This window comes from Pezoporus flaviventris, unplaced genomic scaffold (assembly GCF_033815535.1).
Source record: "Pezoporus flaviventris isolate CSIRO_AGI_PZ_B2104156 unplaced genomic scaffold, CSIRO_AGI_Pfla_v1 ptg000003l, whole genome shotgun sequence".
Lineage (NCBI taxonomy): Eukaryota > Metazoa > Chordata > Aves > Psittaciformes > Psittacidae > Pezoporus > Pezoporus flaviventris.
In genome coordinates, this window is record NW_026892551.1 from 2,888,610 (window position 1) to 2,908,944 (window position 20,335).

Below are 20,335 nucleotides of genomic sequence, written 5' to 3' on the forward strand. Positions count from 1 at the left end.
GCCAGAGTGGGATGCTTACAAGGTTACTAGAAGTCAAAGAATTTCTAATTTGTATCCAGAGGAAAATGCTAAAGAGGTAACAAACATGTAAGAAATGAGGAGGGATATCAAATCAATGCGCTCCTGAAATGGCTGAGCTAATGAAGTTCTTTATTAAATCAGTATTTAACAAGAAAAGATAAATTAGAAAAAATTACATATGATTCCAAAGCAATAAAGACATTGTCAATATACAGTTTGATAAGAAGCTGTTGAGGGAGTTCAATACTCTTAAATGAAGCACAGTACCTACCATCTGGCCTGGATTATCTGTGTTCTTTCATCTCAAAGACTACTGAGGCACTATAAATTATTTCTGAATGTCACAAAGAGTTGAAGTGAAACCTGTTGGTTTCTGAAAGAAAATCATAAGTAGAGTTTTATTTTCAGTAGTTTTTTGTTAATAGTAATCTTTATTACTGATTTTTTTCAGTGGATCAGAACCATTGAAAATAATACAGTGTGTGTCAGCAGTAAGTGCACTTTTTGTATTCCCATGTGTAACAGCTATGGCTGCACCTGTAAACTAATGTGTGCCAGTCATGAATACACCTGTGCATAGATTACTTCAATGCTAGCTCAAAGGGTAAGTAGTATGGGCTAGGAATGTGCAATAGAAATTGAGATTTCAATAAATATCTTAAATATTTCAAAATCATGACCTTGATTATTTGGACATTAGAGTGCAGTGTAGGGGAGAGGGACCTGGGGGTCCTAGTGGACAACAGGATGACCATGAGCCAACACTGTGCCCTTGTGGCTAAGAAGGCCAATGGCATCCTGGGGTGTATTAGAAGGGCGGTGGTTAGTAGGCCGAGAGAGGTCCTCCTTCCCCTCTACTCTGCCCTGGTGAGACCGCATCTGGAATATTGTGTCCAGTTCTGGGCCCCTCAGTTCAAGAAGGACAGGGAGCTGCTGGAGAGAGTCCAGCGCAGGGCAACGAAGATGATTAAGGGAGTGGAGCATCTCCCTTATGAGGAAAGACTGAGGGAGCTGGGTCTCTATAGTTTGGAGAAGAGGAGACTGAGGGGTGACCTTATAAGTGTCTATAAATATATAAAGGGGGAGTGTCACGAGGACGGAGCCAGGCTCTACTCAGTGGCAAACAATGATAGGACAAGGGGTAATGGGTACAAACTGGAACACAAGAGGTTCCACTTAAACTTGAGAAGAAACTTCTTCTCAGTGAGGGTGACGGAACACTGGAACAGGCTGCCCAGGGAGGTTGTGGAGTCTCCTTCCCTGGAGACATTCAAAACCCGCCTGGACACATTCCTGTGTAACATTATCTAGGTGTTCCTGCTCCGGCAGGGGGATTGGACTAGATGATCTTTCGAGGTCCCTTCCAATCTCTAACATACTGTGATACTGTGATACTGTGATACTGTGACATTTGATTCACTGAAGCTGTATGTAAGGAAGGCAAAGCAGTCTTTTATTAGTTCTCTCTGCATAGAAAACGTGGAAGAGCCACACTTTCACTATAAAAGACAATGATAATCTAGAGTTAGGATAAGAGGACTTCAAGGTGATGGCTGAGGTAGAAAATGTGATTCAACTGAGGAAAATCTCACCTTAATTATCACCTTGGAGATAATTAAATATATAGAAAGAGATACATATTGAGACAGGCAGCAGTACAGTTAATGAGTCTTTGTAGCTTAACAACTGTGGTGTTTGTTTGACTATCCTGGTTATTCTAGTACATCCTTCTACTGTTTCAATCTTTATTACCCTGAGTGTATGCATTGCAGAATTTTAAACTATGAACCCTGCAATAAATTCTGGTTTAGTTCAGTGCATGACATGGATAACATGATAGAAATTAATTATAATTATATAGTGAGTGGGGCTGTTTTCAACACCACATCCACCACAGTTGTCATGGATTCTAAAGGAAGAACTGCATGTAGCTTAAGACAAGCAACTGTAGGAAGAGATGGTAAAAAAAAATTATACCATGATTAAAGAAATGGAAGAAAGACATTTTAAAAATAAATGTCTGTAGCAGAAGCAGGATTAAAAGCAGCGAGAGTTTCTCATAGAAGTTCATTCTAATTTTTTTTAAGAACTCAAGAGGTAAAAAAGAAAAAAAGAAAGCACTAAACTCTTCAGAACTTTTGTTTGCTGAGCAATCATTTCTCCTTACAAACTGAAAAAAAACAAAACTTCACTTGCAGTAAAACAAAATATTAAATGTGCTTAAAATAAAAAGAAATATGTCTAGATGAGAAGAATCAATTAAGTGGTAGTCATTGGAGTCGGACCCTGTGGTGGTCTTAACCAGAAAACTATTGCACATCAAGGAGTTAGTGGTTCATACACAATTAACCTGAGCAGGCACAGGTAGTTGCTGAATTGTTCTTGCCTCCTGTCCATTGGATGAACTTAAATGGCTGCAACAGCTGCTTGTATGTGACTCATATTTGACATCTGGATTTTACAGCATCTGCATGTCTTACCTTATCTCAAAGTGAAGCAGCAAGATTTCATATAACATTTGACAGTAGAAATATGGAATAGAGGTTTTTGCTTCTAAAATGCATCCTATAAAAGCTTTAAACAATAAACTTCTAAAGAACCTCTCCTTGGATGGGGTCTGTACTGCATGCCAAGGCCTGACTGGGGTTCATCCAACGCCGCAGAACCTGTGGTTCCCAGCATCTAAATGGATAGGAAACTATCTAGATTATCCAATTTTTCCTCTTTTTGCTATCTCCTATGAATGGTATTTTAATTGATACTTAACAAGTTTAAGTGTCATTCTTACAGTGATCCATAATGAGCATTTGCACCAGGGCCCCAACTAACTTTAGGAATCTATAAATACATAGACAACAGAAAATGACAATTCCAGAAGAAAACTAGGATCTTAGCTGAGCTTAATTGGTCCAAGACAACACCAGTTATAGCCAATTGAATTTTAAGGAATATGTCATTATAGATATAAAGTATCTAGCATTTTTATTACAGGTGGGATTCAGATACTTATCTAAATTTAAATTACAATGTATCTATATATGAGCTAAGGATGCAGTTCAATTACAGAGAAACACATGGATAGCAGTATTTTGCATGCTTTACTATATACTTCCAGGCCTCCAGTTGCTATTTTAGATCCTTGACTTGTTTTATCTAAATATATTGATAAAATAAATACAGCTATATGTAATTAGTAAAGGACAGAATAATACAAATGGGGATTTATTTTTTTTTTTCCCCTAAGGTTTTTGCTTTTAATACACTGAGGGTTTTTGGTGCACTTCAAAGGAATTTAATTTTTTTTTTTTTTAAAAAAAAACATTATTCATCCCAGTAGTCACTGGTCATTGTTTCTGGTAATACACAGTATATGACATCACTACATAACTGCAATATCTAGATTTAACTATACTTTATATTGATGTTTGCAAAAGCAGTTCAAACCCAGCATAGTTGAAGCCTAAGCAGACTAACTAAATTAAATAAGATACAAGTGATCTTTTGAGATTATTGCAGATGCTGAATGCTACCTATCTGCACAGCTGTGTCAACCCAGTTTTTGCTATCTGCCTTGACCTTTTTAAGCCCTTCAGCTTTATTCCATTATATATTAAATATGAATTACTGACAAAGTAATGTTGACATAACAGAAGTAAAAACATTTCTTTCATGGTTTAATAAAGGAAATCTTACTGGTATATAAACTGGCCCATTTTCCATTCAAACTCTACTACCAGTTTTGTCTCCTTATTCTTCACAAATTATGTACTGTTTATTCCACATTCATAATATAAATCTAATTATTATATATTTGACTGTAAATGAAACTTCTAAAATTCTCTAGCTGTCTTTTATGGCCAGAACTTTATGAAATTCCTGGTACAAAATCATTTTAAAAAAAGCTCACTTAAAAACAAATATAAAAATTATGTTCCAAATATGAGTAGCAGGCAGTCTGAAAGAGGCAATGGCCATATTTCTAAAATGTACCAATAGACCATACACAGTGTCAAATGATATTTAAACTAACTTTCCTGTAATTATTTTTCTCTGATTTTTTAGCACAGACTTTAATCTGGTTTGGAGTTCAATGTGATTACAAGCCATGGATTTATTTCCTTCCCTAAGGTAACTTCTTTTTTTATACTGGATACCTCAGAATATTAAACAAAATGTTTCATATCAATTTTATACACATTGGTAGTATTACGCCTGACATCAAAGGTTAAATTATTGACACTGATTTAAATGAATTTCTTCCTTGAAAGAAGGATGCTGTGATGCATTTCGTATTATAGAGTATGTGAAGAATATAATATTCTGCTATTTTATTTATAAGCTGTTATTCCCGTATTTATTTTAGATGAAGGTAGAATAAATAAGGTTCAGAAAATAAATAAGGTGCAGAAGCTCTCTCTTAACTCAAAGGGAATATGCATAATTCAAAAATAACTAGGTTCAGAGAAACAAGATTATCTCATCAACTTATATGTAAAAGTACAGTAAAAGATAGGTGTGGTGTATGTATTTAAATAAACAAACGATTTATATGTGTGAATAAAATTTTCAAGTTGGAAATTTGCCATCCATCTGTAAAACTTTGTATCTTCATAGGGTTTAAAAATATTAATGACTAAAGTTTAATATTGTGGTTGAGCACATACACTCTTCCACTCTGTAGTTTGAGAAATTATTAAAACACTGAGAATACCATCCCAACCTCCCAGTCAGGCCTGTTTCAGCAAGTAGTGAAATCAATTAGGTTATTCTTGTGATTAAAATTTAGTTTAATTTTTGTAAGGTGATGGATCTCTTAGAAACAATAGGATTGTGTAAAGACCTTGTGGAACCACAACCCCTGCTTCTGAAATCTACAGTGTAATTCCAATGACAGGCCAAAAAGGGGCAATGGTTTTTGTATGCATTTTGTTATGCTCTGAAACATTCTTACAGCATAGTTTAATGGTTCAGCCATCAAATCTTCTATCTAAGATCCAAAGAAAAAAGTGTCAATAATCTCTTTTGGTCTTTTACAGCTAATTTAGAGCTAATGGGGTGTAGTATTCTGAATTAATAGTTCTGCTAACACATACTTCATACAATCTGCAATTGCCATTTCAACCAGGAGTACCAGAAATGGCATTTCATAGAATCATAGAATCATAGAATAGTTAGGGTTGGAAAGGACCTGAAGATCATCTAGTTCCAACCCCCCTGACATGGGCAGGGACAACTCATGCTAAATCACCCAAGGCCTCATCCAACCTGGCCTTGAACACTGCAAGGGATGGAGCATTCACAACCTCCCTGGGCAACCCATTCCAGTGCCTCACCACCCTAACAGGAAAGAATTTCCTTCTTATATCCAGTCTAAACTTCCCCTGTTTAAGTTTGAACCCGTTACCCCTTGTCCTATCACTACAGTCTCTAATGAAGAGTCCCTCCCCAGCATCCTTATAGGCCCCCTTCAGATACTGGAAGGCTCCACTGGAAGGCTCCACGCAGCCTTCTCTTCTCTTCTCCAGGCTGAACAGCCCCAACTTTCTCAGCCTATCTTCATACAGGAGGTGCTCCAGTCCCCTGATCATCCTCGTGGCCCTTCTCTGGACTTGTTCCAACAGTTCGATGTCCTTTTTATGTTGAGGACACCAGAAGTGCACACAATACTCCAGGTGAGGTCTCACAAGAGCAGAGTAAAGGGGCAGGATCACCTCCTTTGACCTGCTGGTCATGCTCCTTTTTTTTTCACTACATTGTAATTTGAACAGGAGCTTACAATTTGAAATGATAACCACATAGTTCTACTATTCTGGTTCTAAAAATCTGAAATGGATTTTCCATGTATTATTTCAGTCAGTGGCCGGTCTGAAACATTAATACACAAGCATAAATTTTTCCATACATTTGAATCATTAAGTAGTTGAAAGTTTACCTCTTTTCTCCATAACACTTCCACAATGAAGTGTTAAAGTCATTAATATTGTGACTCCGGTTTTAGCACTCAGCAAAAATTCCAATGTATCACCATTTGATTTACCACTTAGACACCACTGTATTGTTCATAGTTATTAGCTAAACTAATTCCGAGTATTGAAGACGTACTTTTCCTACTAACACTTATATGTTTAATTTGTCCCAAAGGCACACTGTTGGTATTTCCAGCCATCCCAAACAATGTAACTGCCTGAAGAGTAACTATAGCAATCAAAAGCTATTTCCTTGCTGGTGTGGAAGAGGTTGTCTTTTTGTCATTTTGCAATAGTGAAGTGACGACTTCCACATGCTATTTTGTTTGCATACTTTTGAAAGACTGAAATGTTAAGGAAGGTTTCCTCTTTTTTAGAGGGTGCCATGTTTTAACCCTGGTAAGCAAATAATCTCCGCACAGTTGCTTGTCTCTGGGATGCAGAAGAGAATAGGAAAGGTAAAAGTGAGACAACACATGACCTGAGGTAAAGCCATTTTAAGAGGTTAAAGTAAAAGCTACATGTACCAACAAAGTAAAATAAGCTCCATGACAAACTGTATTTGGTATCCAAGCTAACTGCTTTGCATTAACTACGCATGTTTGAGTAACAAGCACAGGAAAAGTACAGGTAACCAAAGATCAGCTTTCCACTTTATATGTTTTCACCGTTGTGGAAAATAGACATCATGTTTATGACACTAGCTGAACACGAATATTGGAAGTACTCCACTATATGTTTGTTTTTCTTTTCACATTTATTTTCCAGAGTAGGTCAGTCATCACCTGCATTTGTTATGGATCTGCAATAACTGATAGCTCTGTGGAGTATCTCCTATTGCCACATCTCTCAGAATTTTTATGTAAAATAAAACAAGTCAAATACTGACTGCTTTGCTTTTTGAACTATTTCTCAGCTGCACCAGTAGATATTTCCAGTATCAAGAAGAGGAGCTACAACTTTACTACAAATTATTCAGACTGGTTTCCATTTTCAGTAGCATATTATTACAGAACAAGCTATGATGATAAATTATTCATGAGTTCTAAAGTTAACATTTCTTTTCAAATGTCTAACTCCAATGATGTTGTTTGTCATTAATATTTTTTGCTGAATTATTCAAATCTAAAGAGATTACTAAATTTTTATCATGGTTATGTTTTGATCAATAAAAGAAACTTCTACCTCCTTATCCTTAATCTGCTACACCAGTAAATTAAGAGCTCTGCGTGTAGATGTGTGGTCACTGTAAATTCTTGAGTGCTGTGTGTCTCAGAACAATCAAGACTGTTATGCACGCATCAGAATCATTATGTATTATAGCACTTCAATAAGAGCTAGGAAGCAGGAGAAGAGAGCAGCAAAATGCTGAAATGGTTTATAAAGAATATCATTCACTGTTACACTGAAGTTCCCTAGAACCACAGATACAAAATCCTGACACACACACATTCTCACATGTGGTGTAATCATGTAGCTGAAAGGTTACTTCAAAACCATGGATAGAAAAAGGCAAATAGTTTGATATTTTAGTTTAAACATGACAAGAAAGTTTTTGTTACTTTCCAAAGGAATTGACTAGATGAAATTTAATGATTTAGAGTGTTAGTTTAACAGTCTGATGTAAACATAGCTACTTCAGCCTACGAAGAGTATGAAGGTGATATCCAGATAACTATAAACAACACAAACATATTTTAGATATTTTTGTGTTATATTAACTTAATTTTTGTTTTTGGTTAAAAGAGATTTCATTTGAGAACACATTTTAGGTAGTGTCTCAATTAAATCTGTTCATTTTAAATCCTTTTGGTTAATAAAGGACACGTTTTAGCCACGTACATTCACTGAATTCATTATCATACAACTGTTTTGGTTTTTCCTCATATCATTAGTATATTCATTTTCAGATTACTTTTTGGGGAAATAACATCCCACATACCTTGCAACAGAGGCAACCTGATTTGAATAGACAAAGATTCTAAATTTTATAAGAGTAAAGCTAGGAACAAGCTATGAAAATTTCTTTAAGTATTCTCCCACCATTACACGGAGAGTGAATTGAGAAAATATTACCTTGCATCTCCAGCATCTAATATTTCTTTCCCTGCATTTTTCACCTTACCTAAGCTGCAGTTCAAGAAAGCACATAAAAATGCATTTCCATTTTCTTGTTCGAATTTATTCCAGTGGGAAAAAAAAAACAAAACCAAAACCAAACCTGCTGTTGCCAATATATGTCATAGGTTCTTCAGATGGGCAATATATAATAAATATAAAAAAGCTTAAATCTATATAACAAACCAACTCTGCCTATATGCATCCACTACCAAGAGTTTAATTAATATATTTAATTTAATTTTTGTTAAATTAAAACACATATTTTATGTGTAACTGATATAATTACTGCTCAGCAGACACCAAGTAGTAAGACAGGTCACAGAATCACAGTATTTCTGAAGTTCATACCTACTCCACTCCCCTGCTCAAGTAGAGAGCTACAAAAAGCTGCCCAGGAGCAGAAGAAAGGCAAAGAAAAGGGGCATCGCCAGTTCCAGGAAAAGGCCCTGCATCCTCACCTAACACATGTGCAAAAATAACAAAGAAAACAAAAAAACAGAAAACATGGAAAAGAAACTCTGAATGACATACAGAGCTCTTTGACACCTCTCATACTCCACTCAGTTTCAACAAATTTTTATTTTACTTCTCAATTTTCTCTTCTCCATACATATGAATATATACTGCTTTAAATAACTCCTTCAAATCCTCCTGCACTTTTAAGTAAAAAACAGAATACCAGGAAACCTTTCATTACTTTATTCATATTAAGAAACACACCTATCATTTTGCTCCTAACTATTCATCGTGAGCTTATACAGACAGACTAATTTTATTTTCTGTGTTAAAAGTTGGCTTATTTTTCTTCCTCAGAAGACATGCAGTAGTAGGGAAAAACTTGATAGTATTTGGGTTCAAGTCAGAGTTGTATTATGAACCCAGATCAAACCAACATACACTGTTGGAAAAATTCACCTTAAGAATAATATTTAAGCACTTGGGAAAAGAATGAAACTTGTGTTCATTCTTGCAAATAACAGCTTTTATTTTAGTTTATAGGCTAGCACCAAACAACTTTTAGGAAAGCTTAAGGACAATATCATGAGTCATTTAGAACCTGGTTCATTCTTTTTTTCCTTTATTTGTAGAAAAAAACAAAGTCTTGTTCACATGATTTATTTATCCAACATACCGTAGTTGTGTAGATGTATTATTAAAAAGATCTACACATTTTCTTTCCTGACTTCTCACTTCTGATAACTCAGCTACAAAACATATCAAAAGGAGCTGAAGCTGTGTCAAAACCTTGCCACAGGACTGCTTAGTCTAATACAGGTCTATGCTTCGGCATGAGATGACATATAGACTTCTTCATCACTCAGGAAAATTCAGCATAAATTGTTAAAGTCTTCTTTTGCTGATTGTTTTCAGATATAAATAATATTTTCTTCCTGATATGCACAGGATTTTTAGGTCACTTAGGGTGTTAGCTTACTGAAGTGAAATTGCTGTTCATATGAAAAGCTTTGATTCAAAAACAGGACAAGGTGACAAGAACTTAGGATGACTTCACTGTCTTGCCAAATATACATGTTCTGAAAACATCCATAATACATTTCTCATGTTTATGAAGAAGGTAGTGGAGTGCAATTCCTAGGCCTGTTGTACTCACACTCTGAAAAACAGTATCTTCTCTTAAAAAGAGAGGAAGAACAACCACCAACAAAGATTCCATCTCCCACCAAAAAGAACAGCATCTAGCTGGTGAATTGTTCATTACAGGTGATTCAGCAGGTGAATACCAGTGGGTAATCATCAGGTATCAAAACACAGTCTGTTGTGTCTTGCTATATGTCTTTAAAATATGTGTTCAGTAGCAAAGGTCCACAATGGTCTCACCTATCGTGTGTGGGCTTGATGCCATAAAGCATTAACTCTTACTGTGAAGCTGCCTTCTGAGTTATGATAACAGTTTTTTAAGTTACCCACTTAAGGAAAAATAACATATCTCTTGTTCAATGCTATTCTTCTACATAGACTACTAACAAAACCAATTGCATAATCATGCTAATAGTCATGTTATTTTTTTTCCCTTATTTTGCTTTTACCTACACAACTCTGTTAATTTACGATTACTGTGAAGCAGTTTTAGAAAAGCTGTTACATGATTTCTCCCATGACTTCCATGTCTCTAAACTAGAGAAACATGGATCTGATGGATGGATCACCCACTGGATAAAGAATTGGCTGGATGGCCATATGAAGAGTTGCAGTCAATGGCTCAATGTTCACGTGGAGACCAATGACAAATGGCGTCTCTCAGGTGTCAGTATTGGGACTGATCCTGTTCAACATCTTTGGAGGCAACATGGACAGTGGGATTGAATGTGCCCTGAAGAAGTATGCTGATGACACCAAGCTATGAGGCCAGAGTTAAAGATGTGAAGAGAAAGCTTCCTATCATGGTATTGCCCTCGGATAATTCTCCATTATTGATTTTTTCATGTAGGCAGCAATGAAGTTGCAATAAGAACTCTGAGGGCAATGAAGAGAGACTTAAGATGACTATAAACTCTTCAGAAGGGATAGGTAAGGAAAGAGGTGATGAAGTAGCTCTGCGTATTAGGGAGTGTTTTGACTGCCTAGAGTTTGATAATAGTGATGAAAGGTTTGAGTGTTTATGGGTAAGAATAGTTTTAAATTTTCAGAGAAGACAATTAACTCCACCCCATTGTCGTGGTTTAAACCCAGTCAGGTAATTCGTTCGCTCACTTCCCCCCCTTTCTTGCCCTCCCCCTGCTCCCGGAGGGACAGAGAGGAGAATCAAAAAGAATGCAACTCCCACGGGTTGAGATAAGAACAGTTTAGTAACTAAGGTATAACACAGATCACTACTGCTACCACCAATGATAATAATGATAAAGGAAATAACAAGGGAACAGAATACAGCACCTCAGCACCAGCTGACTGATAACTCGCCCCCCAAGCCCGACCAAGCTCCGACCGATACCTCCTCCAACCCTGCAGTCTCCCAGCCCTTCCGGCTAACTCCCAGTTACATCCCTGGGCATGACGTGCTGTGGTATAGAATAGCTCTTTGGTCAGTTTGGGTCAGGTGTCCTGTCTCTGCTTCCTCCCAGCTTCCCCTCCTCCCTGGCAGAGCATGAGGCTCACAAAGTCCTTGGCCAAACCAAAACATCACTATCAGCTCTGTTCCCAAGCTGAAAGTCAAAACACTGCACTGCACCAGCTACCAAGAAGGAGAAAAATGACTGCTACTGCTGAACCCAGGACACCCATCCAGCCCAAGTACATAAGCAAAGAAGGGTCAAATATCCAGTATATCAGTTTCATCATGTTCTGTAAGCCTTCACAGTCAGTCTATTACATCTTATATGAACAAGTTCCCAGATCTGAGACATTCAACTTGTAAAACCTGTAAAAATATATCAGACGAAGAATGCAAGTATACATGCATTCTGTATTGTTATTAATCATAGATAAACTTGTGTATTTATGTAATACTTCAAATAATGACTTTATTTTCCCAGCACAACTAATATTTTTCTAGACATTCTCAGTAAAGATACATGTAAAACAAATTTATGTTTGAGTGCTACAATCACATTTCTTATTGTTGCTTGAATTCTTATGTATTTTTTGATGTTGAATTTGGCTTATTTTAGAATTCTACAAGGAAATAAATAGTGGTATTTATCTTATTATTTTTAGATATTAAATCGCCATTTAATATCTTATGATGAAATTTATTTTCCCTCAAGATCCTATTTCTCTTTTCTCTGTGTTTACTGTAAGAACACATAATTCAACTAGCTCAGGTTTAGATTTAAACCTTTAAACCTTTAAATTTGGGCATTTAAATTCCACCAGAAGTTTCTCTTTACAAGCCCTCACATTTTCCTCTTTCTATGTCTTACTAAGTCATCAAATTCTGGTGATCCAGACTTCATAGCGGTAGATAAATAATGGTTTCTAGATATGTTAAGTATCCAAACTCCTCCAGCACTCATTTAAGATTTAATTTTTGTTCCAAATCTAGGGCTATTTTTCCTTTTTTCCCGACAGAAACTGCAAGAATTAATAGGTACTTTTAAGTTCTCTGTAACATTTAGGACATAGAGGATGATCATGAGTCTTGCACTAGTTTTGAAGCTTTCCAGGCTGCTGTGACATGATTTTTACAAATCTCTCTGGGTGAATGTTTTCTACCATTTTTAAGGATATCCTCTTGTATGGCTACATTTGTGGCAACAGCCTCCATTTTACCAACACATTTCTCAGCTTACTCACTTTTTCCATTGTGGCAAGTGGACAATTACTTCTCTTGCCTAGATGTGTTTATGTTTCTCCAGCAATAAAAAACCACCAAGCAGTTACCAGAGCATGGCCCAGCTGCTGTTGTTTGGAAGGTAATAAGAGGTTTTTGTTCCCTGATGCTGATAAGGACAGGCGATAGTAATTGGAGACAAGTTGGTTGGCTTTGGTCCTGTATCCCAGAAAATACACAGTACAATCTGTTGCCTGTTTTCAGTGACCTGTTTCTTAAGCATCATGTGTGGAAGTCAGCAAAGAGAAAACTGCTGTATGGCTAAGGCCTTTTAAAATGAGTTGTTATGAGTTGTTATAGTAATGATGAAGAAAGGGTGTTATGCACAAATGAGAGAAAGTAGTTGTGTTGGTGTAGTGGTTCAGTAGGAGGAAGAATATGGCATCTGATTATCCCAAGGCTTCTCATAATATGCAAATATGAACTTCAAATGTGTGAATTGTCCTCCGCAAATAACAAGAAAAGTAGAAAGGTGAGGTTTTCTGTATTCACTTTGCTGAACCAAGGCCTTAATTACCATGGAATTGCTACAGATATATATATAAAATACCGACAACAAAGCATTTTCTTGTGACGTTTAATTTAGAAGCAGTATAATGACCTATATATTGTAAGATGCAATTGAAATGTAGAGGCTTAAATACAATAGCGCAGTAATTTCTTACTGTTAACAAAACCTCCTGAGATTCTTGGAAAATATAGCCTTTAATACTGAATTTTAAACATATGTGTATTAAGAAGACAGAGCTTATAATTTTATAGCCATTTAGTGCATGGTTAATCACCATTACCCAACTTGGCACTATCTAATTTTATCCCCATTAGGTTGCAGTTGTGCCACTACTGTCCCATTTAAAGAGTGCTAGTCACTATCATTACAGTGAATCACAGTTACCTAGGAGATAACCCAATAAAACAATCTTCCTGATGCACCTTCTCCAGTGAAGCAAAGTACAATATAATAATATCCTACATTTATATGGCACTTTTCATCCCAAAGCACTTCACAAATTATGTACAGAGAACATCACAAAACTGCAGCAGTTTCAAAGTAGTGAAGGGCATAAGGCAATGAGCATACAGAATGCTGCCTGCGACCAATATGAAGGAGTAAATTTAAGTAACACTTTCCCCATTATCAAATTCTTCCTGTATTTCCAGTATCTACACAAACAACAGATAACTATTTTCCATTTTCTATGGTGTATGTCAAAGCAAAAAGAGAAAAGGAGACAAGCTGAGGGGAAATAACACAATAAATGGGCCAAACTTGCTTAGTTTTGAACCTGGGATTTGTAGTAGATATAAACATCCTGTTCTGAGGAACAAGGTATTCTCTCCCACTGAGATGCAAACATGGTGTGGCAAAGTAGCTTTTGGTCATTACAACACATTTCTCAGATATAGGTCCAAACAACTGCTATTTAATATCCTGAATTCCTTAAATGCCGGTAATCTAAATGGCATAATGTTGCACAATTAACAGATCAGATTTGCAGAAGTCTTGAAATTTTTAGAGGGGGAGACAAAATGAGAATTTTGTCAGCCTTGCCATCTAGCTCCTCATCCCGTTTCTCCTGCCTGTCATATTAAACAGCTTCATAAAACATTAAACATAAAATTCAGCTTCATAAAAGACAAAAATATAAGCTCCTTACATCTAAAGTTACTCATTGAGTTAATCACAGGTATTAAAAAGTAAAATATAAGTATCTGCAACTTCTTCCTGTGTTAGAAGCAATCTAACCGGCATCCCTGGCAGTGTTCAAGTCCAGGTTGGAAGGAGACTTGGGTAACATGGTTTAGTGGGAGGTGTCCCAGCCCATGGCAGGGGGGTTGGAACTAGATGATCTTAAGGTCCTTTCCAACCCTAACTATTCTATGATTCTATGATACACTCTGGGTGCTGAAGGTTTGCTTTCTTTATTTTGGGGGTGCGGGAAAAGATAACATGGCATAGGGAGAAAATCTTGTATATGTGGCTTGATCTTTATTAGTGATATGGAAGTTACTGTCACAAACAGTTTTTAAAAATTCTAGAATTTCTACAAATCAATGTTTATCCTTAATAAGAATACCAAGAACAACCTTAGACTGTGAACAACCTTATGTATACCAATAGTAATTCTTAAATTGGTAAAATGTAGTCATAAACTTTACATATTTCCAAGTTTTTCTTTATACATATTTATATCTATATATACTGGACCTGTTACTTTACTTGTTTTAGAACACCCTTCCCTTCCTAAAACAATACATACATACTGTTTTGAGCAAACTGCCCAATGCTTTCAAAAGTATGCAGTCTTTTTCAGATCTGGAAAAGCCTTAAAAAAGTAGTCATTCAGTTCCACAGCCATTTAAAACCTAGTCTAAGCTGCAAATAACATGCATGGTACAAGGGGTTTGAAACTAGAGGTCACAAAACCTAACATCTAAACATGATAGAAGTTTTGCATCCTAAAGCATATCTGTGTTCACACTAATCTGACACAGGAAAAACCTGTCCCCATCTCAGAAATTATTACTGAGCTGGGTTGGTGATATAGCCCAATATGTGCCCTTACAGATAGTCTTCCAATAATCCTGAACCTGAAATGAATTTTTGAAGTTGAACTAACTAAATATCCATAGCTCAAGTATGGGAAAACCAGAAAACTAGAAACACATAATGTATACAGATATTGAATAACCGTCAAGAGAGGGAGAAGAGTGTCATTAAAAACCAGAAAGAGTACACAGAAATTGAAATCATTGAATCACTGATCCAAAGCAGAAGTAATCATATTTCTTCTGGCTCTGAGTATACTGAAATGATATTTTGTGTATATGTTTTCCTTAGATTAGGAATTTTCTGTTTAAGTATTTCATTTTCTTAGTTTCCTTCTTAATACTTCCAAACCAGGACAAAAACTTAGAAATCCAGTTAGATCCTTGACTACCGTGACTGCGATGCTGGAAATAAATAGGTGTGAGACTTTGTGCAATAAAATAATGAGTCATATAGTAGCACACAATGAATAAGGTGTTGGTGATGATCTACAAAAAGTAGACAGAAATCCGTTTCACTTTATTTCATCCAATAAAGGGAGGTCTAAATGTAGACAACTAGAAATTAACAATGTTGTAATTTAGGAGTAAAAATACAATGAAAGTGTGCAGCAATATACTGGAAATTACTAAGTTGATTGAGTTAGAAGTTTGCGGGTAGTGAAAATGCAACGTAGTTTTTTGTCTGAATGAAAAGTTTTCTTCTGAACCAGGGAAAGAAACACTTTCCTCCAAACTGTCCTGAGAACTCCAAAAAAGCAGAATAAAGATAATTGCATTAGATACTAAAATGAGCATCCTGGTTAAAAAGTGTGTTAAATATAAAGCCACAATAAGCTCTTTTAAGGAATTTATCAACTTAAGTAAGTGTAGCTATAAACTTGGCATGGCAGCGGAGTGCTTGGTTCTATTACAAATATTCTCATAAAGATACAGGTGTGAAATTTACCATAAGTGCTAGCTCAAGAACACCACAACAAGAAATGGGTGCTTTCTGAATCTCTGATGGTTTTCCATGGTGTAGTTTAGAATATCTATAACATTTTTTTAAACTTTTGATTATTTTTTAAATATAGTTACTCTTGTGCATTTTATATTAAAAAAGAACTAGCTGAAGACATATGCTGTATTATAAAATTTAACTTTGAAGGTATCTTGATAATTTGTCCTAAAACATATTAAAGGCTGAATTTATCATTGTTATTCCACCTAAGGACTTGGCTTAACTTTAACATGTTTTATCTAATCTGGCCAATAACACACTTCTGAAAATCAGATGAAAATCATTACATAAACTGACAGAGAATCCCATACCTAAGAAAGACCAGCTGATGTAGATCACAGCGTTTGCTGATGTGGCATCTGATATGCATTGCCAAGATGGCATCAAAAGATACAAAGCTTCACAGTATTACAGAGGTAGGTAAAAATCTATCTAAAGCTAAATCAGTCTATGGTGTTTGATCTCTTTTGTTAATGATTTTGTATTTTGTGAGTAGTGTGAGCTCCCTGAAGTAGGAGGTGCACTGGGGTGTTTTGTCTCCCAGGGTGAGATGTCAATATGGTGTCCCTCCTAATCTCTGAAAGGATAAGATTTCTGGCCCAGACCTCAGCAGGACCTGAAGCAAGTCCATCTCTCATATACTTGTACATATCTGTATTTTCTCATATCTGGTAGCTGCTCAGAAGGGGATCAGGGTGGATGTCTCTTTTATACCACCTTGACAATCTCTCTTAAATTACCACAAAGATATTTCCTCACTCTTTTTCATTTTATTTGGTTTGAGAGATTGCTGTTCACCATCACCCTTTATTAGCATAAATAATACTTAGAGGCAATGCTTCATCCTTCCATTTCAAGAACCCGGTGTGCTGTTTATACTGCAATATGAGCATCTTGAAATCTAATAAAAAAATCTATATTTGAGTTATACCCACATTATATAATTGTATAAACAAATATATACTTAGATGTTTCAACATCATTTTAAAAAAGGGATTAATCTCTCTTTCTTAAAAAAGGCTTTTACTTTAACAACCAATACCACAGTATCTGAATAACATTTTAATTCACTGGAAGGTTCCCCGTGTTATGTATGAAAATCTGGGCTGTTAATGATATTTTAAAAATGAAGCAACTTCTCCCATTTCTTTAACAATAGTACAAATATGCTTTTTCATTGACTCTTTAGCTAGTATAAATTCATTTTTTATAAACCACACAAGATTATTCACTTGTGCATGTGGCACAAGGATTGCCTGTTTCTCACTTGACAACAGAGGGAGCAAATACAAAGGCAATTTTCAGATGATTATAGAAAGGTGAACTGTATCCTACTCCTCATTTTCATTTTTGGGACCCATCTGTCAGCTTCTGAATTTCTAAGAAATAATAATGGATCAGTGCTAAATTTATTCCTTTTCCAAAACCTGAGTCGTCTTAATTAAAATCACATCTATAGGTAATGTCTGGGATTTAATAAATTTGTAGCCACAAATACCTTCTGATTTTGTGAGGCTTTTCTGAGGCAATATAATATTTTAATGCATGTACTTGGTCTAATGAAATCTCCTTGTAAATTTTCAGATTTTTCTGCAGTTCTAAATGGTTTGTTCAGTTTCAAGCCAGAGGGTGATGAGATGAAGATCAATAAGAACAGTTTCTCAGAGACTACAGGGATATGGGTTGGAAAGATAGAGTGAATCCAGGTATTTAGTACAATTTTGACAATATCAATAGCAACCAGATACCTGTCAGGAGAAAAAGCTGTGATGCAGCACCTTTAGAGCAGTATTTTGAAGGGGTAAGAAATCAGATGAACAATGAGGAGAGGCACTTCAAGCACAAGTAATATGACAACCACAGCTTTAAGGCAGATCATCCTCAATCTTCTCTTCCTAATGAGCTCTTCAAATCTCTTAAAATAAATTACATAATATGTCACAGGAAAGTTGTATTTTAAACAATAAAACTTGAAATCACCAAGGAAAACAGCACAGAAACAAAAAAGAAGTAGAAAAAGGGCTTGGAAATAGCTCTTGCCCTGCCTATTGTGGTTTTGCAGCAGTTGTCTGACTTCAGATTTAGTTTCAGTCAACCCAGTAACTTAGAGCTAACTGTTTAGTTCTCGTTCGCAGGAGGATTTCTTCAATTGCTTCTGAGACTTTACTCTCTGTTTTCTGGTCTTATCAGCATTCTTTGAGCTGCAGTCTTGCAACTCCTTTCAGGGACTGTTCATTGCTACTGCCATATCCTGCAGTCTTTGGAGGCTCCTTTTACTCAGCAGGTTCAGTTACTCACCAGGAAAGGAGAAGTCCTCTCTTGCAGAAAATCCACATAACCCACTCACTCTCAAAGGAGAATAGTATAACAAAAAGAGCACACATGTAAATCATACCGTGTCTGTCAAAAAGATTTGAGCAAAGTTTTCATGAAATAGAACAAAATCCTTTTTTTTTCCAGATTTAAAAAGCAGCAACAAGAGATGTACTCTGTTTCATCTTATGTGAGGTTTTTTTATTTACACATAATAAATTAAACACTTCTCCAAAAGAGCTATTCTGTTCAATTGAGACACTTCAGAGGTTAATTTGCCTTTCTGTATATACAAGACACTTTTGTTACCAGCTGTCTAGTTCTCTCTAGCTTCATTTATAGAAAACGTTTACGTAAATCTCTCAAAACACTGTCAAAATCCCAACCTTGCAAGGTCATTTTCAAGTTGCATAATTAGAATACAAACTGGTTTGCAAGTACCCTTCAGCATTTTGACACAGAGCTAAGAAAATAATGCTGGAGGGTGCTGTTTATTCCAGCAGTATTTCAAGAGCAATAAAATTAGTAACAATTACAAATAAAGCAATCTTGGTGTTGGCAAAAGCAAGAGGAGCTAATTAAAAGCTAGTTTCATAACTACCCTTAAAGTAAATGGACCCTTGATCAAATAATTGACAACAGAGACCACGCAAACTACCAAAATGTAGGAGAAAATCATTTATTTATCATATCATAGAACTTAACTGTTTTAGTCTTATAGCAAGTTCCAGCACAGTCATGAATTCACATTCTTTAAGGCAGAAGTTTGTTGAAAAGCTACAGTAATTTTCATGGATGTAGTTTTGTATATGTATGTATGTTTATTGCTAGAACTGCAGCACTGAAGTTCTGACACAAAAGATGTGACTTGGTTGTCATCCTAAATTCTTTGCAGATCATCATGCGGGATAATTTGCCAGAGAACCTGCCAATCCACTGAATTTAATTATTTTGGAGATGAATTTGTGAATCTCAGACAAGTGAGGAAAGAGACTTTCTGTGAGAGAGAAGATATTTTGGGATGACCAAGTTCATCAAGTATCTCATGAGATTAGATAACTTTCAAATAACTGCACATCACAAAACATCTGTTTTCTGCAAGAAGCTATATTGAAAATAGACATTGAAAATCCCCCCAAGTTGTTTCTCCAATGGAAAATATTCCAACAAATAGAGGAAGTTTCTGAAGTTTTTATTTTTTTTCTTTGAAGGTTTTTTGTTTGGTTGGGTTTTTTTTACATTCCAATAATAATCATTTAATCTAAAGAGATTCTGTGACCAGAGTATGGAAGTATATTGTTTGCTTTCTCCCATTTTTATTGTGTAAATAGAGTACTTGTTATTCTTGATAAACTGTATACAATTAAGTGTAACACTATATGATCTCTTACTCTCAGCTTCATGGAATTCACCACATATTTTTTTGTAAGATACAGCAGGGCCTCATGCCCAGGAAATGCATGTGGGTAAATTTTAAAACAGTGCTGAACCTGCCTTGTCCAACTGATCCTTTCCTTCCACCTCCTTTTCCTTTAAAAACATGATCTCTCTCCTACTGAAAGCAGAGACTTCGGTAGCTAGCGCTGCTGTGTAAACATGGCTAAGATAAGAGCTTGCGTTCAGGCCCTGAACCCCTTCCCTTTGGGTAAAAAGCCTGATAGACAGCTATCTGACCTGAAACTGGTATGAAGAACTGTTAGAGAAAGGTAGTAAGAAAGCCTTTCCAGGACCTCTCCCTCTTCACCTGAGACATTCATCTCAGAAAAGTTTCTCACTGTGCTGTTGCTTGTCTGTGGTCCCGCTGACCTGGACCCAAACCCTCACTCATGAGCTGGCATCCCAAATGGGACTTGGTTCATTCCTGTCTCTATCTCTGTGGCCCTGCCAGGCCATCTTGGATGAGAGGACACTGGTTCTCCTCACCAGGCCTGATCCTGGCCTCATCCTTGGCCCATCCCCATCCCCACAGAGGTGCCCGAAGACTGGTGGTGGGGCTGGGGCTGGGGCTGAGGCTGCTCCAGTGCCCACCAGCCCACCAGCTGCTCTGCTCCTGGCTGCCACGTTCTGCCCTGA